Source organism: Sorex araneus, chromosome X, assembly GCF_027595985.1.
Source record: "Sorex araneus isolate mSorAra2 chromosome X, mSorAra2.pri, whole genome shotgun sequence".
Lineage (NCBI taxonomy): Eukaryota > Metazoa > Chordata > Mammalia > Eulipotyphla > Soricidae > Sorex > Sorex araneus.
This window is the reverse complement of record NC_073313.1, coordinates 12,320,374-12,347,523: the sequence shown is the minus strand read 5'-3', so window position 1 is coordinate 12,347,523 and position 27,150 is coordinate 12,320,374. Positions and strand designations below refer to the sequence as shown.

General features: G+C 39.6%; 1 protein-coding gene across 5 annotated transcripts in view; it reads right to left on the bottom strand.

The window, feature by feature from the left end:
- The window catches only part of FRMPD4 (FERM and PDZ domain containing 4), a 574,641-nt gene that overhangs the window by 270,658 nt on the left and 276,833 nt on the right, over window positions 1-27,150 (bottom strand). The window lies entirely within an intron of this gene.

Genomic DNA, 27,150 nt, shown 5'->3' with positions numbered 1-27,150 from the left:
TTTTTCTCACACCACCAAGCATAAAAATACAGTTTATCCTTTTCGCCATATTGACTCTTGTATGGCTTCCCATAACTGCCTTGTAGGGTTCATGAACATATCCTCTCCTCTGCCCTGGTTTGGCTGGTGGAATCGACCTCAGCCTGCACTGGCCCCAGAGTGAATGGGTGCGTTTCCTTCTGATACCTAGTCCTGCAGGCTGGAGTGATAGCACAGCGGGTAGGGCATTTGCTTGCATGTGGCTGACCCTGATTCAATTCCTCTGTCCCTCCTGGAGGACCCGGCAAGCTACCGAAAATATTTTGCCCGTATGGCAGAGCCTGGCAAGCTACCCGTGGCATATTCAATATGCCAAAAACAGTAACAACAAGTCTCACGATGGAGGCATTACTGGTGCCCGCTTGAGCAAATCGATGAGCAAAGGGATGACAGTGACAGTGACCTAGTTCTGCACTGTTTCCCAAGGAATTTACAGGGATAGGGAACGTTTTTCCTGACAAGGGGACTTGGATAGTTATAATATCAATTGGGGGGCGGTGCACACAATACATGCAGTTAGGCCTGTCCCAAATGATTGCTGATACCCTCGATGTAAGGTTTATGGCAATTTCCCCTGTCTTGCATCACCCACTAGAGGACCCCCACTGAGCTTTTCCTGGCCCCAGTGCTCCCCAAGTATGTCCTGTTATAATATCTAGTCCTGCCCGGCCTACATTCCAATTCTCCAGAAAGAAGGATTAAAATAAGTCTCATTAGTTTGTGGCAGCTTCCACACTCCAGTCATGAATGCCAATACTTAATCAGAATTTAGGATTTATGGAAATCTCCTTGGCCATAGTTGGAAATGGGGGAGGGGAGATCACACTGATCCTTCCTTGGGTCTATGGGTTTAGGACTGGGGGCCATTCTAAGTACCTTTCACTGTGCTATATTTGGAATCTCTTATGCAGATGATTGAAATAGGTTTTGTTTAGGTCAGTGTTTCTTAGCCTTTTATCAACCACAGTCCCCTTCTTGTCCCATTTCTTATCTGTGGTCCCCTATCCAACTGTTTGACCCTGACGGTCTTGTACCATGGCCTCTGCTTATGTAATTTTTACCTGTGGCCCCTTGGAATATTCTAGGCGTGGGAAGGATCTGCTGCAGAAATGCCTATCTAGGTTCGCACTTAATGACTGATGACACTTAATACCTGATGACACCCATGGCTTGGGCATCAGAAAAATGTCTCCAGTCCTGATTGGGTGGGCGTAATCTGACTCAGCCTTACCTGGCCCTGCTGTTCTTTAAATATTTTCCTTCTAATGACTCATATGGCCCTAAATCCCAAGTTCCATCTAATACACACTCAAATGGGTTTATTCTGTGGTAATCCCTGCCCACTCACAGTAATTGTCCATACACTTAAGTTAAGGTTCCTGTAAATTTCCCCTGCCCTGGTTCAATGGGGGACTCTGACTGAAACTTCCTTGTCTCCTGAGGTTGCTGAGTTTGTCATTCTCAAATGTCCAGTCCCGGCCTGGGTTGCAAATCCCTAATGAGGAGGACTGAAACGGATTCTATTTCTCTATGGTATGTCCTGACCTCCCATAATAGCTATAAATGCCCCCAATTTAGTGTTCATGGACAATTTCCTTCACTGCTTCACCAAGGGAGCCTGCCTGAGTCTTCCCTGATATGTTTCTCAAGTTTGTTGCCTGATAATGCCCGGTGCTGCCTAGGTTCTGAACCCCTTCTGTGGAGAACTAAAATGGACGCTGTCTCTGGAATAACCTAGATTCCCTGCAGTTCATTTCCTATATCAAAAACTGCAATTCCTAGGAGTTAGGAATTAAGGTAAATAGAGCAGGAAAAGATTAAAAGGTAAAATTTTTGCATATAAGTGGATCAACAAGGAAAGTATCATGTTGAGTGAAACGAGTCAGAAAGAAAGAGACAGACATAGAAAGATTGAACTCATATGTGGAATATAAAGTAGCAGAGAGGTACGAGCTAGCAATGATGCAACTTCTGGCAGAAATTTCTCTGGACTTAGTTACTAAAATACTGAAATACAGAAATCCAAACCTCGTGGCCGCTATTGTAGCCACACGACCTCATATCTCTTCATTCTCAGCAATGGAAAACAAATTGTCAAATGCTTCCTTTCCAGCAGGTCTGACTTTGGGGGGGGGGAACTCCAAACAATAATAGTGAGTTTTTTGTTGAAATATTGAATGTAATCAAAGTAAAGAGAAAGTAAAGTGAAATTTATCAGCTACACAGGCGGGGTGGAGGGCTGGTGAGATGGGGGGGAGGTTTACTGTGGTTCTTGGTGGTGGAATATGTGCACTGGTGAAGGGATGGGTGTTTGAGCATTGTGTAACTGAGACATAAGCCTGAAAGCTTTGTAACTTTCCATATGGTGATTCAATAAAAAAAACCCTACCTGATTACCATATTCTCACCAATAACCAAGAAATTTAAGATATGATTAAATGATTCAAAATACCTTATTCATGGGCCAGGGTTGGTGCGCAAGTGGCAGAACACATGACCCAGGCACTACATGACCTGCATGAGCAATAATACTGGGTGCCTACCCCACCAAATGACTTAATTCACAAAATCATCTCTATTGCTCATCCAAATAAGCTTTCCCGAGTAGGTAGACATGTGGATATATTTTAACCAAAGATTCACAAACTTTCTAATGAGGAGAGTAAAAGGAATGAGCAGAGGTCTCACGGTTCACATAAAGGGAACATGCTCTTTTTAGAGGCAAGGTATTGATCAGAAGCATAAAAGCTGACTGGTGTCTCTTTCGTTAAATGAAGTAGAAGTTCTTTCTAAATCCATTTTATCCCATCCTTCCCTGCACGGTCCACATTTATACAACCTGCTATTCCAGCATAGTAGTTCTCACCGGGGGGTTATTTTATGACATGACAAAGACTATCTAGTATGTAGTATCAGGTATACGAAGGACAGGAGTTTAGCCGGTGTTGGAGCAGGAGAGTCCTTCAGTTGTTCTAATAGTGGTTGGTGAGGGCCTCCCTGAGGAGACTTTGAGGGTAGAGTTGAGGAGAGTGTGCCTGTGTACCAGGCACTGGCTGAGGAAGTATTTTCCAAGAGGGCTAGAGTGTGAATGCCTGAGTCAGAGTAATGTTCAATTCTACCAACTATTAGGCTAAGCCTAATAGGACTGGAGCAATAGCACAGCAGGTAGGACATTTGCCTTGCACGTGGCCGACCTGGGTTCAATTCCTCTGTCCCTCTCAGAGAGCCCGGCAAGCTACTGAGAGTATCCTGCCTGCATGGCAGAGCCTGGCAAGTTACCCGTGACGTATTTGATATGCCAAAAACAGTAACAACTCTCACAATGAAGACGTTACTGGTGCCTGCTCTAGCAAATTGATGAACAATGGGACAACAGCGACAGCGACAGTGACAGTGATTAGGGTAGGCCAATTTAGAACCCTATCTTATATAGGGGAGGCAAGCAGGGACCTTCCACTTCTGCCCAACCTAGTTCTTTCTGTAAGTGGATAGTGTTCGATTTGCTGAGTTACTGGCAGAATTTGATTGATTTTTTTAATCAGATTTAAACAAGAATAAGTAAAACTTGCTTATTACCAGAGACCAAATTTAGCAGAGAAGGCAAAAATCAGTGTTTAGATGAAACTATCAACCATATAATTTATTATGGATAATGTTGGATATAACAACCATGTATAGCAATCCTTAATTATGCTTAAAATTTAAGAAATACTGAGTAAGGGGAAAAGAGTGTCTCTACCCCAATGTCTAGGTAGGCCTTTGAGATAATCAATAAGTCCCACAGGGAATGGAAGTGGGAAAAAGATTTCTCAGCTGTTCCTAGTTGCCTATTTGGTTTAGTAACAACAAGTCTCACAATGGAGACATTACTGGTGCCCGCTCAAGCAAATTGATGAACAATAGGACAACAGTGTTACTGTGCTATGTTCTGTTTTAGTTAAATATAAGAACCGTCATAATATCTGTGACTAGTTTTAAGAGTTTTGTTCAACATGAGATCCTCTAGATTTGAATTTCAATCTTTCTCCAATTGACTCATGCTCATATTGTTATTTAAATAGTTGTTGAGAGAGTCACTTATTTCTTCTCTTCATTAAAGTTCTGTCATGAGATGTTATGTCTCTGACTCATTTCATAAGACTTGTTATAATGAACTGTAATATATTCACATGGATGCATTGTATTTTTCTTGCAATCACTTCTCTATGTGTCCCTGACTTCTAGGAACAGAAAATATCCTATATATCTACAGTTATATCCATATCTATAGCTATCACTCTATCCACATCTATAGTGTAAAGTCCCTCTGTGACTACTGAACTGTTTGGCATATAATATGTTTTTGTTAAATGTCTGTATAAAGAATGAATTTAAGATACGTTCCTAGTAGCCAAAGTTGAAAGTGACTTGAATATAATGCTTCGGATGCAATTTGATTAGTAATTCAAAGATAATATGTAATTTCTCTACACAGTCCGACTAAAACTACTCCTCTGAATCCAGAATGCTACAGTTTTAGGTGATAAAAATATTTCCAGAAATACTTTTTTTTTCTGGAAAACCAGCTGCTGTAGTTAAAAGCTTGAGAGAAGGTTTTTGATATAAAACCTTAAATAACATAATTTTCTTATAAACATTTATATATAACTGTTATCAAATATTTTTGATATACTATATTTATTTTTTTAATTTTTTAAATTTATTTTTTAATAAGTGAGTCACCGTGAGGGTACAGTTACCAATTTACCCATCTTCGTGCTTGTGTTTCCCTCATACAATGTTTGAGAACCCATCCCTCTACCAGTGTCCATTCTTTAATTTTGATTTTGGTCCTCACCCAGTGATGCTCAGGGACTACTCCTAACTTTATTCTCAGGAATCTCTCCTGGGGTGCTCAGGGTATGCAATATTGGGGATGGAACCTGGGTCAGCTGTGTGCAAGGCAAGTGCCTTACCTGTCGGACTTTCATTTAAGAGGTATTTATCTCTTGGCCTTCAGAAAATAATTCTTAATAAAATTAAAGATGAAAAAGAAAGTTGGAACATAAACAGTTTAACTACAAAATAACAACATGAAAAAAATGTGAAACAGAAAGGATAATTTATTAATCAGAGAGAGTTCAGCAACAACTAATTTTTCCACCTTGTTGCTTTGAAAATCAATTTCCAACTGATGATGTAGTTGGTCTTGACACCAAAAGAAGCAGCAAACAGATGTATTAACAATTGCCTTTTGTCTATTAGAGGACAATAAACACCTGCTTGACCCCCACCCCCCAATTCATCAATCATCCATTCATGGAATAAATATTATTTGAGCATCTGCTATAAGCAAAGAATGCTACTGCGATAAAAGATTTGTCAATAAAACCTATGATGTTGTTTTAGTGGGGGAATAACAAATGTCCAAAGGCAATAGAAACAATGGGCAAGAGAACTGGTTTCTAGTGGGAAGCCTGCAAGTAAGAGTGGGAGTGGGGAATATAGGTCAGGGAAGGTATAATATGACATTGCTAGAGGGAAGTGGTCACTCTGAAGGAGACAGAAAGCTGAAAGTAGACCTAAAGAGCCTGTCATAGAGGCGGGCGGGCGGGAGGGAGGGAAACTGGGGACATTGGTGAAGGGAAGTGGACACTGGTGAAGGGATTGGGGTGGGAACATTGTATGACTGAAACTGAATCACAAATAACCTTGTAATTTTGAAATTCATGGTGATTCAATTAAAAAAACTTTTAAAAAGAAAAATAAAACCTATGATATTCTCTCAAGACATTTCCATCTGGTTTGGGGGCAAATGATGTGTAAACAAATACACAGTAGTATTATTAAGAAGGCAGGATTAACTGCCAAAATTGATATTACTTAGGAGAGCAAATTTGGAAGACAATTATCTTTTTCTAAATGTCACACTCACTATGGAGTTTTGTAGTTGTGAGAGTACACAAGTGTTAGAGGATGGCAAATGATCTTATATAGAAACAATAGAGATGAATTAAAATGAAATTATGGGAAACAATAAGAAGAACCCTTAGTTTTATTGCATTTCTCTCCCTTAATTTATAGCTATAAAGCAGGTACATGAAAAATCAATGTAAGTGTCACAGCATGCAAAAGGAAATCAAAGTAATAATACTTTAAGATGGCAAAGAAAAACTAATGTTAAATAGAAATGGCAAGAATAGGCAACTTTGTCTTATAACTCCTCTTGCGAGAAAAATTAAATCATTTACTACTAAAAAGAGATGGCAGAGAAATGATGTATTCTGAAATAATTCTGAAAGTTATGCAAAAATAATAAAAAAAATAGGACTGTCTCCCATCAACTTTGGAGCAAAATCACTCCGGAATAAAAAAAAATCATCTGAAGGAAAGCCAAATGAATTTAGCAGATAGGAGAAAAGGTTAAAGCAAGTACTTCAGTTGAAGCAGGGGAAGAGGTATGGCGCTAGTGTAGAAGCAAGTGTAATTATATCTTCAGAATCCTGAAGTGTTTTTTTTTAAATCACCTTGAGATATAGTTACAAAGTTGTTAGTGATTGGGTTTCAGTCATACAATGTTCCAACACTGGTCCCTTCACCAGTGTACATTTCCCACCACCAATGTCCCCAGTTTCCCTCCTGCACCACCCCTACCCTACCAACCCAGCCTGACTCTATGGCAGATATTCTCTCTCTCTCTCTCTCTCTCTCTCTCTCTCTCCTCATTCTCTCCCCTCTCTCTCCCCCTATTTTGTGCATTATGGCTTCAGTACAAGATTCCTGAAAACTTTTAGGAATGAGAGGGACAAATCACTGTATCACTGTCACTGTCATCCCTTTGTTCATCAATTTACTTGAGCAGGCACCAGTAACAACTCCTTTCGTCCCAGCCCTGAGATTTTAGCAGCCTCTCCTTATTCATATTTCCCAATGATTGGAGGCTCTTTTCAGGGTCAGGGGAATGAGACCTGTTATTGTTACTGTATTTGGCATATCGAATATGCAAAAAAAAGGGACAAATAGAATCAGGAAAAGGTGAGGCAGAAAAGTGTAAAGAAGAAAGTTGACTGATGATGAGTAGAAATTTATTCAGCTGCACCTGTACCTCACAATGTGCAGTCAAACAACCATTCTTCAACCAATACTGACATTTTTCCTATGGGAAAGACTGAAATTGAAGCAGAGAGGTGCAGATCCCTGAATTTGAGGAAGAGACATTACAGGCCCTTGAGAAAAGTAGACTCATGTAGAAGTCTAATTGGCAAGTTCCAGTGTCCTCCCTTGCCCATTTTTAGACGGCTGTTAGTTACCTAAAACAGGCATCAGATGGGGGGGTACTTCTCTAGATGAACAAAAATGTTCCAGAGGAAAGACCACCTAGTAACAATGGGGCCAATCTACTTGCCAGCAGTTAAATTTATCATACCATAAGACCTAATCTTGCACTGGGAGCTCACAACCAGTTTTTTTTTTTTTGCTTTTTGGGTCACACCCGGCGATGCACAGGGGTTACTCCTGGCTCTGCACTCAGGAATTACTCCTGGCGGTGCTCAGGGGACCATATGGGATGCTGGGAATGGAACCCGGGTCACCTGCATGCAAGGCAAATGCCCTACCCACTGTTCTATCGCTCCAGCCCCAACACAACCAGTTTTTATTACCTCATTTTCAATGTGCACAGACAGCCAAGGTCCATAAGACATTTGAGGAAAAACCCCAAATTGAAAGACAGATCAGCTAAACACACACACACACACACACCATCACCATCACCACTACCACCAACACCACCACGACCAGCACTACCACTGAAATGTAAAAATTAAGAAAAAGAAGTGAGATCAATCAGAAGAAATAGAGACCAGGGAGCAAAAGATCATCTCATAGATATTAAATAAATCCTTAGAGAGATAAGAGATGATATCATAACCATCTACTCTCTCTTTGAGAAGTGCAAAAGGATGTGCCCTCTACCCCAAGTAGAGAGAAAGCACAGCAGAAATGACAAAGGCTTCAGGGACAACAGAAGTTCTCTCGGCAGTGAAGGAAATGAAAGACTCTATTAGACTATTGGCTAAATGAAGGCTTCACCACAAGCCCAAAGAAAAGGCATGCAAAACTAAAGGCTGGAGGAAGTTAGGAAAAATGTTGAATAGTGGTCTGCCATGCTGGACTCTGGAGAAATTTGTGTTCAGGGGTATTTTTGGGAAATACCAGGGCTATATGGAGACTTTTCCCAATGGCCACAGACAAACAAACAAAAACCAGTAGATTGAGAATGAAAATTTAATTATAATAGGATGCCTAATTTAGAGATAGTCAAACCACTATATAAGGATTTAATAAAAATTGAAATGTGATTATCATTACAATACATAATCAATAGTTTCTAAAATTATATGAATGAAAGGAAATCAATTATGCATTTACATTACAATAACAATAAATGAGTTAAGTATGTTTGCTTTTGGGAACAGGGAAGGAGGAGGAAAGATGTTAATTCACTTTAGTTTTAAAAGCCTTCATCACAACCCAACTGTTTTTTGGGGACCACACTGGGCAGTGCTCAGGCCTTACTTTTGGCTCTGTACTGAGGAATCATTCTTGGTGGTGCTCAGGGGACTCTATGGGGTGTTGGGGATTGAAACTGGGTTGATCGTGTACAAGGCAAATGCCCTTCCTGCTGTACTATCACTACAGCTCCACAATTCCACTTTTAAAATCACAAGTAAAATTTTGGCTAAAAGTTAAGTAAATATGTTTTTCCAAGACAGAGATACAAACAAATATGCCTTTTTTGTCATGGTACTCAGAGGCTGGATGGATGTGTAGTGGGTCTACTCTGTGAGGCAGGAATGGCATTGCCTTTGTCCAAGGACACTGACATAACTACTTCCTGTCTGATTACTTATAACTTCAGAGTTTCAAAGAGACTGACCCACACCTTGATTCCTATTATTCTCCCACTGTTCCTTTCCTAGCTTTACTTATCCCTGTACTGTGGCCCTCATTTACTATATTGGTCCTTGAACTTGGGGTAACTATGTAGTTCTTGTGGATCCAAGGACATATCTATCTATCTATCTATCTATCTATCTATCTATCTATCTATCTATCTATCTATCTATCTAATCTATCTATCTAATCTATCTATATCTATCTATATCTATCTATCTCTATCAACTGGTCTGAATCTTCATTTGAACTAGCAAAATTATAATGACTTGATTTGTGTGTTTGATTTTTCCACCTGAGATGCCTGAAGATAAGACTAAAACAGGAAGAAGAGGAACTCATTATGAATATGAAACTTCAAACTAAGGAAAGAACATCTTAAAATATTCTACGACAAAGTAGTGGAAGAGGCATTTCAGGAACCAATTAATTATCCTTTGCATCAAAACAAAATTAAGTTCAAAAGTATCTAAATATAAGTGACTTTGTATCTGCATCATAATTACAGCTGATGTTTATGTGGTGTTTATAATATGTCAAACATTGTCTTAAGCACTTTACATACATGACTTTAACTGATCTTTACTCTCCCTTCTACAATAAAAACACTTTTTCATACCTCGAGCGATAGCCAGGAGTCTAACACAGTGAAAAAACACTAAACATCTAGGCACCACAAAAAATAGAGATGATTAAGAAGATTTTATTTCTGGGCCACACTCAAATCTATGCTAAGATCAGAGTCTGAGAGAGGGCTCGTGGAGGAGGTGAAATTAATAGCTGACTGAAATAAGGCTTCGCCATGCACAAATCTGTGATTAAGGAAAGGCCCCAGCCGACTGCTCCTTTTACTTCCCTTCTTTTTTTTTCTTTTTTGCTTTTTGGGTCACACCCGGCAATACTCAGGGTTTACTCCTGGCTCTGCACTCAGGAATTACTCCTGGTGGTGCTCGGGGGACCATATGGGATGCTGGGAATCGAACCTGGGTCGGCCGGCCGTGTGCAAGGCAAACGCCCTACCTGCTGTGTTATCACTCCAGCCCCTCATTTCGCTTCTTTGCTGGCCTTTTTGTATTGGCTTTGTTGGGGCTGCAATGGCGTGAGTTTATTTTCACTGGTGCTTTCTTCTAAAGTCCATGAAAGTCAGAGAAAGGCAGGTGACCCCCTGAAGTCCCTCTTAGGGCCAACAATGCTGATGAGAAAGAATAAAAACGCCTTATGCAAAACAAAGCCGTTCCTCTTAGCTTCAACTAGGTCAGTGATTTCAGGGCCCAGCCTTCTCTTTGTATAAGCTCTTTCCACTAGCTGTGGATAATCTGTGGCCAATGTCAACACTCCTATCTAAGGACAGGACTGGTCCTAACCATCTCTCGGGCCTGCTCAGCTTGACAGTCAAAGATTCTGGGACACCGTGATGGCGGTCACTCAGCTAATTCATAGACCATCAGGACCAACCATTCAAAAGGAGCTAGCTGCTTCTTTGTTATTCTCTATGACATAGGAGATTACTTTGCAAACTTAACTCCATATTCCTTCTGGAAATAGCTCCACTACCCACAGTGTAGAGACACTAGTATTTATCAAAGGAGAGCTCCTGCCAAAATGTTTCTCTAATATTTCTCAGGAGTTAGGATGTAGCTCGGCAGTGGAATGCATGCTTCACCGAAGTACTGAGACCCTGATTTGATCCTCAACACCACTCTTCAGGATTTGCAAAAGCAAGCATTCTTAAAAGACTCGTAAGGATCCACAATTTGAAAACTAACTCGTAAACATTTTAATAGTTAAGTATGTAGAGAAAATCACCTGCTGCTGAGAGAATTTAAAAAATGATCAGTCATAAAATGTCAATTCTTCAAAAGGAATCCAATTTAATTGTCAAAGAATATATACATAACTTTCATTACTTTAGTGGGAATTACAAAGCTAATACTCTCATGCATCATATTCAAATAAATTCCTGTGAAATGTAATAGCAAGGATAGAGTAAAACTACCACTGGAATGGACAAGTCTATCTAGTAACAGTAGGCCATTATTTCTCACCCTTATCACTCTTGATTTTGGGGTCAGTTCATTCTATGCTATTGGTCGGCTGCTAACAACATTAAACATCTGACCTACACGATACCAGTGTCCCCGACCCATCCTTTTTCATAGAATCCAAAATGTCATCAACATTGTTAAGTGTCTCCAAAAACCAAAATGCCATCAGTGTTGCTAAGTGCCTCTAGTAATGCCCAAAATTGCCTTCAAGTGAGAGCCATTTTAGGAGACATAAAGAATATATTAGTTCAGGGCTGGAGCGATAGCACAGCGGGTAGTGTGTTTGCCTTGCACGTGGCCGACCTGGGTTTGATGATTCCCAGCATCCCATTTGGTCCCCTGAGCACTGCCAGGAGTAATTCCTGAGTGCAAAGCCAGGAGCAACCCCTGTGCATTGCCGGGTTTGACCCCAAATGAAAAAAAAAGAATATATTAGTTGTTCCTTTACAAGGATATTCTATCTATTCATATTTATTTTTATTATTTTTGGTCATACCTGGCAATGTGATTCCCTGAAGTGCTGGGGTGCTATGTACTAAATCCAGACTTCCTACATGGAAAACATGTGCTTAGTCTGTTGAGCTATCATTCTGGTTCTTATGTTGCACTTTTAATTTGAATAGATTTCTATATAATTAACATGTAAACAGATTATTATACATTATATAACTAATATGGAAATAGAGTAATTATATACAAACACAATATATAATTCAAATAAAATAATAATAATATATTAATTATAATTATAATAAACCAATTCATTAATATAAAATTACTACATAATGTGATGATCGTAGATTTTTTGGCAGTGAACAGGGAAAGGGGGTTAGCAGGTATACAGCTCTGGGAAAACCCAAGAAAGAGCTCCTTTTAACAGTTAATTTTTATTTGAATTATTTTCACTGATGATTAAGAGAAAAAGAAATACCTTTTTGGTTGACTGACAATCCCTGTAACTTTCAAGATTGCTCTGGTAGACACTGTGCAAAGCAAAGCAAAAAGACTGGAGAGGAGGAAAATTTATTTAAGGAATGTGGTCTGCCTAACCAAATAAAGGCATAAAAAGTAAGCACAAACACAAGCTCAGTAGCTATTCTGTCTGGAAGAGAAGACAGACTCTAGTTGATTTTTTATTTTGTCTTTTTGAATCATGGCAGAACAAACGACTAATTAGCTACAAATGGAGTACCACATTAAAGTTATTTTGAATTTCTCTTTCAAGAAGAGGGACTTCACAAATTCAATCTATGAAAACCATTTCTCTGCTATAACAAAATACCATAGACTGGGCAGTTAAAAACAAAAACCTAGACATTTATTTCTCACAACTCTGGAGATTGGGAAGTTCTAGGTCAGGGAACCAGAAAATTCAGTTCCTGGTATGAACCCTTTACTGCCTTGGATTGCCACATCACATGGTGTTGTCACAGGGACGGGGTGAGAGAACTAGAGGGTGCATGCATGCCAGCCATTTTTCCCTTTCTATGGGTATTAATTCTGACATGGGTACTCCACCTTAATGATCTAATCTTAAACTAAGCAGGGGCCCCACCTCATCAGATCATCACTTTTGGTGGTTAGGGCTTCAACATATAAATGTTGAGGGACAAAAACATTCCGTACGTAACACCTGGGGAAAATCAAACTGACTTACAGAAAGATGAAAGGAAACAGCAAGTCTTGTATATTTAAGAGAGCAAAAACATAAAGGGAAAGCTGCCTTTAGAGAGGAATCTCAACTATAATCTTTATTTGTAATTCATGTAGCATTTGCAATCAGAGACGCTCAGAAAAATTTCAGGTAATTAAAAAAATGTCAGGAGCTTTAATGTTTTTATAGTGTGACAAATAACGTAATTATTTTCCAGATGGAGAGGCTGAAGCATTGGGTGGATAGACAATCAGTCGTCCCGAATGCAGTAATCTGACTTAGCGTCTGAACTGCAGAAGAGGCCTGGGGTCTTACTGCCTAGGGTGTGGTCAATGGGCAGGTAACACTGCCATCAGGTCACCTGAGATCTCCTGAGAACTACATATGCCCTGGCCCTGCCCCAGAGCTATTTCAACTAGATACCCAGATAATAATTATGCTCAATAGTTTGAGAAGTACTGCTTTGGAGAGACCAATTTTATCATCGAAGACAATATGGTAGAGTCTTTTGGAAGATTTGTAATCAATAGAGTTATTTTTTAAAATTCCTTTTAGAGGTTCTTGGAAAATATGAAGAAAAACAATCTCTTAAATGGAACCTCTGATATTCTAGAAATAGCATCCCAAGAGTGAGAACAGAGAAGTAGAGTATGTATAATAGTGACTAAGTTAAATCTTCACTGCAGATGTTTTCTAAAGGAAGGTATTTTTGTATGGGCATTTAACATGAGGCATTTCCTCAAATGAAATGACAAGGGCCATCCTGAAAATTCAAAGAAGACTTCTCTTTGACCAGGGTCTGTACTGAAGACAGATAGTGACAGTGATCATGACTTATCCTAATTGCCAAGTTTAAGTTCTTTCACAGAAACTTACAAATGCCAGTATTAGCAACAAGTAATATATACATTATTTTCTTATGTAGCTCTAAGAAAGAACAAAATCATGCAAACACATCATGTTGAGTGCAGTCAGAAAGAAAGGGAATCATCTCTCTCCTATATGGGGATTACAGATACACAGTAACATGGAACAGAAGGCCAAAGGCAACACCAAGGAGAACTGACCCACAGTACTGAGTTTGGGAGGTTGAGAGGAAAGGGAGGGTCATTGGGAACCTTGGAGGTGACTGATAAGATGTTGGAACTATGTAGATGGGAATCCCTCATTAACAATATTGTAAATCATAGCACCTCAAATTTTATTATTTAAAAAAACAAAGAAATTAGACAAAGAATCAGAGCAGGGGAATAACAAATGCATGAAGGCGACAGAAACTGAGTAATGGTCTTCAGCAGGAAACTTCTGGGGTGTGGGAGTGAGGCCATTTGGGAAGCAAGCACAATGGTCAAGGTTCTGGGAGTGGGATATTTCCATATCAAATCCTACAACACTACTAATAATAGTTTTGTAAACCACAGTGCCTAAAATAAAATAAAAATCGAATAATTGCACTAGTAATTAACCAATAATTAACACCCTAAATGGCTTCCTTTCCCTATTTCCCCCTTTCCTCTCCATGCCTTCCTCTCTCTTTTCTTTCTCTCCTTCCTTTCCTTTTTGCTTAAGAGTTTAAGAGAATGTGGGAGTATTTGTTATGATCTGCTGATCAACCTATGGTAGTGGTCCAGAGTTAAATTTAAGAGCACTGAGACACAAATTGTTGGCTTGTTAGCAATCTCCACACACCAACACCATTGGCTGAGATTTCTTTTATTTTAAAATGCTGAGTAAAAGTTCAGTGCTAAAGGTAAAGAGCATTAGTAATTAGTGGACAGTTAGTATTATGAGTTTAAAAAATGTTATGTGATTAAAAGGAGACTGTAAGAATCTTTTAAAAACATAAAAGAACAAAACAGGTCACTGAATTATAGAGAAAGATATTCTAGTTACATTGATGGGGTTCTTTTTCCCTCTGGAGCCTTTTCTCCACTATTCAGGCAACAATAATACAGTAACAGGACATATACCAAAAGGTGGAAGATTAGAAGCTTACAGCCCATAATCCGCGTGGTAGCAGCCAAGAACATAATTAAGGAAAAACAGTCATTTAAGTTTCCCTTCCCTTCAAAACCTAATCTCATATTTCTTCTAAGACCTTGGGGAGGAATGTCAATTTGGGGTCGACTTTTGAGCAATGTTAGATGACTGCAAAGTGGACCTCATGACCTTATTCAAAATGAAATCATGTACCAATAGATTTCAGAGGGAAGAATTTTTAAAAATGGTGTTTTTCTCTCTTGAAGCCAGAAAGTAATCTTTTCACACAAGAATGCCGGGAACACGACGTTATTGCCTCTAGACTTTGCTTTTGGAGACCTACTGGGTTTCCACAGGCATGCTATAAAATCACCCAGCTGTCAATAAATGACTTCTCCCTCAAAAGCTCAGCTTAATTTGAATAAACACAATATAACATAGACCTCTCAACCTCCTTTCCTGCACAAAAAGTCACCGCCTTCCCATTTCTGGGTCTATTTTGTATTTAAAAGGTACAAGAACAATGGAAAAAATGGTAAAAGTTGTTCAGATCTCTGTTCTATTCACCTCCATCAAGAACACATATAGCAAGAGGGTTGCTTCCACAGTGAAATACACATGACAATCTCCGAATTTTAAAATGCATTTTCCTCAAGTGCTTCTCAACTATCTGTATATTCCACTTCTGACAAAATGCAGCACCTCTTTCTGGTTTACTTGGGAATTCTGGAGACTCTTTCCTGTCTTTTGTAGTCTTGCTCTGGTAGTAACTTCCTAAACTTTTACTGACTGATTTTCCCCCTATACTCTACGCACAGAGCACAGTACTTCATTATTTAACTGAATTCCTATAGAAGGTCTGAAAAGTAGGTATTATTGTTTCCTCATTTTTTTCCGATGAGGAAACTAGGACTGAGGGAAGGAAATATAATCAGAAGGGAAAGGTTTTCTACTCCAAAGATCAAAGCCTCTATATTTAACCCTAGTATCCCACACCAAGACTGTTTCAGGAGATGTAAATAACTATTCAGCTGAACTTATTTCTCCACCTTGATCCTCTTTGGCCTGATAACAAGTTGTATCCTGTATGGACAATACCCCCAGAAAGGAGATATAGTCGCTGGTAGTAGTGTGCCTTTTCTTTTCAAAAGAAGAAAAATCCCCATCCCCAATTAAGTCCAAAACCCATGATGAGTTGCCTTTAATTACAACACAGAAAAGGAAACGCCTTACTTACACACCCCTAATTTCAAGGAGTCAAACACCTTGGGCCTGAACTTCCTACATGTTATGTGTTTAAGGATCTGAAGGTCTAGTGTGCCAGCCATGGTGCTGGAAGGCAGAATAAAAAGTGGAGGCTGTACAGGCAATGCGAAGGGATAGCTAGCTGTACAGAGCAGGACCCGGAAGACGGCTTGTTGCCTCTTAAGTCTCCTGAGGTGATGAAATGCCATCCTGTTATGAAAAAGAGAAAAAAAAAGAGCCACTTGACCTTCATTGCTAATATTTTACTTTTTGAGAAATCCAAAGTCAACATGGAAGTCTTTCCCTTTGTACTGCCCAACTGACCAGATAATATTTGCTTAGAGCTCATAACCTCTGATCAATTCTATATTTTACTTTTTCATCTCTGTGACAAAACAGTTACACAAAAGGACCATTTCTGTAGAAAGATTTTATAATGAAAAGCTCTTCTTGAAGAGAGGAAGCAATGGAACTATTTGTGGTGTCAGGCTCATCTGAGGACAATGTTTTAATGAGGCTCCATGCCCCAAATCCCACTCCTTACATTTCTATACAAGTTTTTTACCCAGTCCACAAACTGCCGAGCTCACCTCTAGGTGACAAACAGGGACTCCATCTGATGTCTCTCTCCTGGGCAGGACATCAATTATATGCAGGGTTTAGGACAACTAAAAAAGTGACATTTGGTAAACACTCAAATCACTGCTTTGCTTTGCTTGAGCCGTGCTGTGATGGCCTGACAAAGAAAGATCAGTGAAATCTCTTCATCTTTACAGTAAAAGATAAATTTAAAAACACGAACTTTCTCCATCACCAGATAGGTACTGTGCCATTCTGTGAGTAACAGACCTAACAGATGCTATGAGGATTCTATGACAACTGAGAAGGATGAGGCTGCCGCCATGCTGAAGGTCACGGCAAGCAAGTAATTACATGTGTGGTAGACAAATGTCATCCCACAGCACAACTGGGGCACTCCAGAATCTCAGAAATGGGTGGGAGTAGGTGAGATAGAGCATGTGTTTAGGAAAAGCTTCCAAGGTGGGGAAGAGAAGTCCAGTGTGGAACAGAATCGCCGAATGAGCGTCAGTCACATGGCAGGTTGCCTTAGGATGAAAGGCCAGCACAGGCAAGGGGCTGGTGGAGACTTCCTGGAAGGTATTTGAGCGAATGGAGAAACAAGAAATATGGAAGAAGCAAGCAGGGACCCGGGAACAAGGACCTGAGGAAATACAGTGAAAGATTTTGGGCCTTGGAAGTCTACCTGTGGATACTATGGTGAAAAGTCAGTTGGGAGAATCTACAGTCATGTGGAAGAGGCACTGAGGACCCTGCAGGACCCTGAGGACCCTTCGGGACCCTGTGAAAAGGAAAAGGAGAGCAATTTCTTTCAGGGAATTGAGGAAATGGCAACAGGGCGCTTGAGGATTATGAGGGACAGTAGAGGCTGAAGAAAAAGGAACAAGTTCCCAATCATTTTGATGCTGTGGCTCGAAATGGATAGAGGATGGGCTGGGAGAGCAGATGAACAGGGCAGCCGGATGGCAGTTTGGCTCAGGATGTGCTATGGTGTAGGGACTGGCCGTCAGCTCTCTAGTCAGCACCCAATGGCGGGGGGAAGGATGGCAGTGGCGGCGGGAGACAGCTTTCATCACACCATGAAGCAGTCAAGGAGGCTGGGAGGGCGCAATGTCGAAGGTGGGAAGATGAAGGCAGGATAGAGGTGGAGAGGAGCAACAGAGATAGCGTGCATGGTGCCCTTCTTTCTACTTCCCTAAGCAAGTGGGGTACCAGTCCATCCAGAACAGTCTCGAAGGGTCTGGTGGCTGTTGAATTTGGTGATCTTTTAATGTACTTGGTGAGGACAGACTCTGACTAGATTACAGAGTGAAAGGGGGAAGAAGTGGCTTCTGTAAGAATCATCTCGCGATTCTGATATTGTGGGTCTCGGTGCATCTTTTCACTCTCAAACATTATGGAAAACACCCATGTTTTTAGTTTGTAGTACTTATACCTATGATAGCTAATGTGTTAGAATGAAAATGGAATATTTAAACCTGGATTACTTTGTCTAAAACAAACACTTTTTTGGGGGATTTTGAGCCACACCAAACTGTGCTCAGGGTTTCCTCCTGGCTCTGTGCTCAGGGATCAATCCTGGCAAGTTGGGGGACCATGTGGGGTGCCAGGGATTAAGCCTGGGTTGGCCATGTGCAAGGCAAGCACTCTACTTGTTTTTCTATCTCTCTGGCCCTTAAATACTCACTCTTTTTATCTAAGGAGTATATCTTTAAAAGTGTAATGATACTTTCCAAAAGAATTAGATGAGAAGAATAACTTCTTTTTTGCACATTTTCTTAAATCTTTCTGTAATGTATCGGTTGATAGATGACAATGGATTGCTCCTGTTTAGGGCTAAATTCCAGGAGACAGGATGCAATCCAGTGATTCTGTTTTCTTCAAGGCAGAAAAACAAAGCCCTTTCCATTGTAAGAAGAACAAGGAAATGATGTTGCTTGTGGATGAGAGCAGAGGAGGCAGAAGGCAAGAGGTTGAGGGACTTCTCATCCAAGAAAATGAAAAGTCTTTCATTTTCAAAAGCTACTTTCCCTGAGAAATAAAATCACGAGGCAGGAGGACAGAGGGGTCAGAAATTTAAAAAGCACAGGGAATATCTGAGCAGAAGTAATCAAGTCATCTTTTCTTATTAAGGAATCCAATAAATGATGTCTCCTCTGATAAATATACATGAAATATCAAGAAAGGTATCTGCAGTCGTTGAAGGAATTATAAAGCCTTCTGGAAAACTGAAATTCATGCTAAGAGGTTTTTAAAAAACAACAAAACAAATGGACCTCTTTGGGCTTTCTAGAAAAAAACCAAGGCAGTGGTGGTGATTTCTGGCTATTTGCCAGTTAGCTGTACCAGTCTTATCACAGGCTGCAGGGGAGAGTAACAAGATTATGTCTGCTTCCACGGCAGTTTTCCTTTCTGCATATTTCGACCTTGTCACATAGAAATAAATATCATTTACAAATAGAAACACTGATGGATGCTCAAAGCCATGAGTCATGGGCGACAAGAGCCCACAGCTACCAAACTCTGCTCCATTGTCCCTGCACACAGCCCACAAGCTTTCTCCATGGTGATGATCATGCTCAATGACTAGAAGGAACCATGACAAGACGGTGCCAAAGGTGTGAGACTCTGAGTTTAGGACATGTTATTTCTGCAGTGCCACTTAACCTCTCCATGCCAGGAGTCCTTTTGGTGTTTTGTTTTGCCGAAGCCTATGTACTCCTTCTCCAAACAAGTGCTTGAATTAAATAGAATAAACCATGCAGTATTGCAAAAGAAGTCACTGCATATTTTTGTGAAACTACATTTGGAATATAGAAATTGGCATGGTTTTTAGTTAATACTCTATTCAGAAAAATGTAGCACTTTTTAAAAGTCCTAGTTTGTCAGACATGTCAAGCATAGTGGTGACTGTTGACAACTTAAAATGGTTAACAGGCGAAAGAGAAAGCAAAGAGAGAAATGAACTAGACAGCAGAGAACAGAGCGGGGGCTCTGAGCATAGAAAGTCTCAAATGAGAATCTATTTGAGCTGAGGTCCATGTTCTAAAGGTGCTACCCTTATTTATAACAATGGCAAACACTTCCAGTGAAATAGGGATGGTCTCTGACTGACCGAGAAAAGAGTTTACCAAAAAATGAATCAAAAACCTGAAAAAAAATCCATTAATCAAAGTATTATAAAAAAGAGAGATCAAATATATGGTGTAAGCAACTTTTGTTGTAAGGAAGCTAGAGAAAAAGTCTGGGAGGACAGTATATTATGTTCGCATATCCGATGTGTTTGGAATGTTTTCCTTTGCACAACTTTTCTAATACCTCCCATCTCCCAAGAGGAAAAAAGTGTAAATTAGGGCAAATCATAAGACACTAATTTAAAACTCCTGCAATCACATGCAGCCTGTTCTGAAAATCATCATGTAGAATTAAGTTCAATACAAGTTTATCTTGAAAGAATACCAAAATCCTGAAGGTAAAAAGAATTTATATAATGGGCCGAAGCAATAATACAGTGGGTAAGGTTCTTATCTCGCAACTGGTTAGGCTTCGTTCAATCCCCAGCACGGCATATGGTCCTCTGAGTCTACCAGGAGTGATCCCAAAGTCCAGAGTTGGGAGCAAGCCCTGAGCACAGCCGGGTGTGGCTCAAAAGTAAACAAAAGAGGGGTTTTTATGAATGCAAAAGGAACTGGTTTTCAATGCTGTGATGAGAGAGGCATTGGGGCTGCTTAAGAAGCAGCTGTAGCTTTCATCATTGTTAATGGGTGCTTCTGAGAAGCTGTCCCACGACTGGTGAGGAAGGGGAAATTGGGAGTTCAGAAGGAAGGTCAGGCAAGAAAGAACAAGCCCACTAGCAAGTGCGTCATCACCCTTCTAAGAACATAACCTTCTCTAAAAAGTTTCAGGAGGGAGTTGTGCTGCTGTAAAATCACCACTTTTGTCCAGAAAACAAAGAGGGGCCGAGAGAAAGAGAAAAATAAAAAGAGAGAAAGAGAAAGATTAGGGAGAGAAAAGGAATTAGGAGGAGAGGCAGAAAGGAAGAGGGAGAAAGAAGAAACAAATATAGGGAAAAGTTAGAAAGAAAAAAGAGCAGAAAGAAGGCGGAAGGAGTCATGAGAAAGGAGGGAGAGGAAGGGAAGAAAAACATTCAAAATAGAATAGACGTTCAGTAAATGTTACCATTTCCTAATAGTCAGCTCTTGGCATTTAGGCAGTACACAGAAGATGGACTAGTTCTTTCCCTTTCAAATAAGATATGCGCTGCCCAAAGGTCTATGCATTTGCTCATGTCTTTATAAATAATTCCAAATAATAGCCAATGTCCTGAAAACTCAGCTGCTACACATAATTGTAACTAAAGATTATGTGTCTTGACTTTGAAATGACCAGAAACCTAGGTAAACAATAGCATTAGAAAACATATTTCAAAGGGAAAGATTGAACTTTTTTTTGAGTTAATGATCCACATTCCTCCTGATGATGACCACTGTAAGCAGTAGGTTTTGCTACAAGAGTAATTAACCAGGAAGACTTCAGACACATCTACATACAACATAGAGTCAAACTCAACCTAAGAATATACCCTGCAAATTTCATAGTATTTATAATCATAATATACAAATGGAAACTGGGTACTAGTCACAAAATTTTAGTAATGTTTGGAATCTTGGTGATTAATCTTATCCCCTTTTAATAGCACTCAGAACTAAAAGCCACAAAAGAACTAGAAATATCTTAAAGTCGCATTTCACCTTCTTCATAATTTTGCTTTTTGAAGAGCTTAACTACTTTAATGTTATTCCAATTCCCAGGGGGAAAATCTGTAGCTACTATTGTGTGGTAGCCAATTATTATCTCTAAGGGCACCATGCATATCCCTCCTTTTGTCTAATTTGCAGTGTTGATAATGTAAGCTGAATGGGAGTGATAAAGAGCAATGATTTCTTGTTAAAATATCACCTGGAAATATATAAAATATCATTCAAGTTAAATAGAAAATTGAGTTGATAAGGGTCAAAAGGGTATTAGGAGAGGAATTCTGGTCAAAATCCCTTAATCAGATTTTCTCCAAATACATTAACTTAATCAGATTGGTTTGTTCACACTAAGAACTAAAGAAATGAGAGTTTTTAATAGAAGAGGAGAGGGTAGCTGGAGAAGGTGAAGGATGCAGGGCTCAGAACTATCTCTCAGAAACCAAAATAAATAATCTAGTTCTATAATTGAGCCAGAGAAACTTCAGCCATCCCCAGAGATGCTCAAAGGGGCAATACTTACCATGAAGAACTCTATTCTTCTTTGGATTCATATGTGTCCAGAATTATGCCAATGGGAGATATATCACCTGAGCCTTTTTGTTTTAAAATGGAACATGGGTAACCTAAGGGTCAAAGATGTCCTCTGAAAAATTGGCAACCATCAATGTATTTAGAATGCTTTCACAAGGCCCTCAAAAACCTCTATGTTTATGTCAAGATAGAGTCTGGTAGAACCATGAAATTTAGACATTTTCCTTAATAATGTCATCATAAACAGAAAGACTACTCAAACCCATCCTTTCAGAAAACAAAAACTACCATTATCATGGAGACTTTCAATATAATCTGGTACACATGAATGGAAAAAGAACTTGGAGTGAGATATATCTGTGTTAGAAAAACTCTTAAGCATTTCTGGTTGTGTAATCAACTTGAGAAAATTACTTTGTGGTTAGGGGAAGGCAGAGTGTTATGTAAAGCAATGCCACAGGTTCAGAAGTCAATGAGTTCTGAATCAATGTTAGTTCTTCTCCATTTGAGTCATGCCATTATTTTTGGCTGGTTGTTTTCTAAAATCTCACTCTATAATGGAGATTTCCAGGATCTGTATAAACTTATGGTTTTCCAATGGAATCCTGGATTCTGTAATTCCTTAGTCCTTTATGTAACAGGAAAAACTAAATATATATCCTATGGTGTGGTGACACAAAGCATCTTCAGAATCATATCACCAAATCGCATAACAAAATTAATCAATTGAGACTCAGAAATAACTCTTCCACTTCATGGGTCTGGAGTGATAACACAGTGTGTAGGGCGTTTGCCTTGCACACGGCCGACCTGGGTTTGATTCCAAGCATCCCATATGGTCCCCTGAGCACGGACGGCCAGGGGTAATTCCTGAGTGTAGACCCAGGAGTGACCCCTGAGCATCGCTGGGTGGACCCAAAAAGAAAAAAAAACTCTTCCACTTCATAAAAGGCTTTTCAAATAATTTAAAATAAATCTTTGTCTTGGGATGAGTTGATGATACAACAGGTAAGCCACTTGCCTTATAAGCAGCTAACCCAGGTTCTATCCCTGGAACCGTATATGATCCCTGAAGTACTATCAGGAGTAATTCTTGAGTACAGTCAGGTGTGATCCCAAAACCAAAATTATTCTAAAAATAAATCTTTGTATCAAATAAGATAAAATTTCCTGCTGTATAATTGACAGGATCTTTGAACTGTGATCTGTCAGAAAGTAGACTATACAAGCCAAAAATTGAAAACAGGCAGAGAAAAGTTACATGGATATGAACTGTGATGAATCATGGTGTTTTCTGTGGGAGGGATTAACAAGGACCTATCTGATTTATGGCACGGGGATATTAAGTAGAAGGTAGCAGCAGTGCATATTAAATTATCACTAAGTGTTTTATTGAAAGGTTCTATGTAGCAATAACTTTTTAATTCCTATTCACTTAGCCAAGATATACTCATATAAAACTATTGAGACCCTTATTTATAGTCACACTGACCAATGTTTCTTTAACAGGGAAAGCTAACATCTCAGAAACAGTAAATCCATAGCCTTATAGGCTTTAATTAAAAGATATTCATCATCAAGACACTAAATGAATTTGAAGGAAATAGAAGACAAAAATATCACCTTTTACATTGCTGGTGATTCTGGAGGACTGTTGGCTGGAAGAGCGGAACATCCTCAAAATAGTACCAGATTTAAAAACAGCCCTTCAAGTGGCTTAATTGGTGGGCACACCAGGTCCTCAAAAAGTAAGAGTTGGCACATTTAAAGTCTGGCATGCGATGTTCCAGGGACCAACTCACAAATGCAATAGTCTGCACAACACATTCTCCACATTTCAGCAGATATTTTTGTATTGGAAAAGTAGCCAAATCTATAGACCACTAGGCAACATTTTCTCTAACATATCAGAGATAGGACAGGACTTGGACAGAAAAACGCTCTATCCAGACTCCTGGTAGAAGTTAAAATCTCAGAGAAATGGGGACTTCAGACACTGAATGGCTATGTGATTGCTTCCCAAGGCTTTGGAAGAAAGATGGCATCAAGTTCATATATGGAGAATTTATTGTGTATAAACTAATTCAGACTGTGGGCAAAAGGGTGTGGATGACATGGGAGACATGAGAAGATAAAGAAGCCTATTCTGCTTCAAAGAATATGTACTTTTTAAGGAGAACTGACCTAGCTACATTAAATACTAATTATTACAGGCTCATATTACTTTTGAATCACACTTAATGATAAGAACAAAATGTTAAGATTTGTCACAAAGCAGTACACATTGAATTGCCATATGATTTGAATTGGGCTAAAGTGGGCTATGAATCAGGTTGATGGAAGTAATGTCTTTCACAATAATGTTAGGAGACCCCTAATGAATTACTCATAATCCACTTGCCTTTTCCCTAAAAAAACAACATATGTTAATATGTTTCTAAGGACAAATTTGCTAGGGGATAAGACTGGAGTTCTGAACCAGCCTCTCAAGTTAGATATGATCAATGAGTTGTAGATTAGCACAGTGGGTGGGGCGTTTGCTTTGCACATGGCTGACCTGGGTTCGATTCCTACATCCCTCTGGGAGAGCTCGGCAAGCTACCAAGAGTATCCTGCCTGCACGACAGAGCCTGGCAAGCTCCCCATGGCATATTTGATATGCCAAAAACAGTAACAACAGGTCTCACAATGGAGACGTCACTGGTGCCCGCTTGAGCAAATAGATGAACAATGGGATGACAGTGCTACAGTGCTACCCTTTTGACATATTCCCTTCTGGTTGGAAATGACATAGATTTGACTAGGTCATCCTGGATACTACAGTGACCTTGAAAATGAAAGTCACATGATAAGGATTCAGCATGAAGAGAAGTTCAGGTCTAAGGTAAACTACGTAACCACCTAATGAATCTTGAGTAACAGCCTATGAACTTGTCTTATACAAGATGCACTGTAGCACTGTAACACTGTCGTCCTGTGGGCACCAGTAATGTCTCCATTGTGAGACTTGTTGTTACTGTTTTTGGCATATCAAATACGCCACAGGGAGCTTGCCAGGCTCTGCCGTGCGGGTAGGATATTCTCGGTAGCTTGCCAGGGTCTGCGAGAGGGATAGAGAAATCGAACCCGGGTCGGCCGCGTGCAAGGCAAACACCCTACCTGCTGTGCTATCGCTCCAGTCCACAAGATGCACATTTTCCACAATTCAACATATTAAAAATTTGGGTATCAGGGCTGGAGCGATAGCACAGCGGGTAGGGCATTTGCCTTGCACGCGGCCGACCCGGGTTCTAATCCCAGCATCCCATATAGTCCCCTGAGCACCGCCAGGGGTAATTCCTGAGTGAAGAGCCAGGAGTAACCCCTGTGCATCGCCGGGTGTGACCCAAAAACCAAAAAAAAAATTTGGGTATCTTTAAATTGATTGTTTTAAATTGCTGTCCACCAAGCAACAGTGACTAGGCCTATGTCTGTATAAACAATGCACCCATTGTTATTTATATGGTCTCACCTCAGCTGAGTTATGTCTAGTGGTAATACCATACATATGAAGCTTAAATCCTATTAAAATTTCATCCAAAAGATTATGTCATGTTTTAATATTGAAATATAAAGTTACTGGTATGGAGAAAGGCAAGGAAACAGAGAAGCATGTCATGAATGTGATATAAGGAAAGTAAATATTTATTATTAAAAAGTGAACCTCTTTCCCAGCACAGCAGCAAATGCTTTCAGGACCTAACACAGGAAGTACACAAGTACATTAAGTTAATGCTTGCTTATACTAAGGTATGGGCAGAAGTATTCCCTATACTGGGCAAGCAAGATAAAACAGATCATCAAAGTTTGCAGGGTGGGTGTCAGGAGTTTGGAAGAGAATCTAAGGAAAAAATAGCAGATATTCCTGGGAAATGCTATATCACCAACACTCTTAATGGCGCAAAGGATGATATTATATGAACAAAGATGGGCATCAGTGATTTTCATCCAAAAAAAAAAGCATTCAGAAGAGGTCTGAAAACAAACAAGTTTTAAGAATTGTTTGCTCAACATATTTGTTTATATATTATATAATTATATATACTATTATATTATATATATTTGCTTTTTTATATTAAAGGGACCCAGCCCTGGTAGCTGACCTCCACTATCCAACTGCCACCATGTTCAGGCCACTTTCCAGACCACACGGCTGCAAAGCGGCCATGCAACACATAAGACACTTCCTACCCATTTTCCATAATTACCACACCATATTTGATGGAGGTCAGACAGTAGGCAACAAATCAGAGTTTTATATATATATATATATATATGTAATATATGTACATACTATATATATATGTATATATATGCACATATACCTTTTAGAGAGCCCGGCAAGATACCGAGAGTATCCCACCCACACAGGCAGAGCCTGAAAAGCTACCCGTGGTGTATTTGATATGCCAAAAACAGTAATGATAGGTCTCATCCCCCTGACCCTGAAAGAGACTCCAATTTTTGGGAAAGACGAGTAAGGAGAGGCTGCTAAAATCTCAGGGCTGGGAGGAATAAAGATGTTACTGGTGCCCCTAAAGTAAATAAACAGTGGGATGACAGTGATATATAAATAATATATATAATGGTACATTAAAAGAAAACTCTAAAAGAATTGAAGATCTAAAAGACACAGGAAATAGGACAATTCAGAGACCATTTCTGTAAGTCAGTAGTAAGATGGAAGAGACTAATAAAAGTAATCAGGGTGGGGAAAAGAACTTAAACCTTAATATTTAAGTGGCATTTGGTTAAAGGGACTGTCTTCATGGAGCATATGCTAAATAGGCCTTTAGAAAGAGTTGGGCAATCCGGGATGTTTTCTTGGTCCAGAGAGATAGTACAGGGATTAAGGTGTGTGTCTTGCACACAGCTGACCCTGGTTCAATCTCTGGCACTGAATATGGTCCTCTGAGCATACAAGGAGCCATCCCTGAACACAGAGCCACAAATTAAGCCCTGGGAATAGCAAGGATTGGCCCCAAACAAACATTTTTTTTCTTTCACCAGAGCTAAAAAAGTAAGAGCATTTTAGAGGATTGTGTGCGAGATCAGTGTTGAGGGATCTGAAATGGACATTTTAGCTATTATTCAGTTAGTAGCTTTTTCTTTCATTACACTTTTATGACTCACTCATGAAAGGGGGAAAGACACAATTACACATTACTGGTGGAAAGTGGTTAAACTGTGAAAACCAAGTTTGCTGCACACCAAGGAGCATTATGTGACAGTTAAAACCCAAACAAAAACAAATTAGAAGCACATAGGGCAACATAAATGGATCTTAAAGTCCCAGATCTCAGAGAAAACAGACACAATAAAATATCTAATATCTAATAAAATAGAT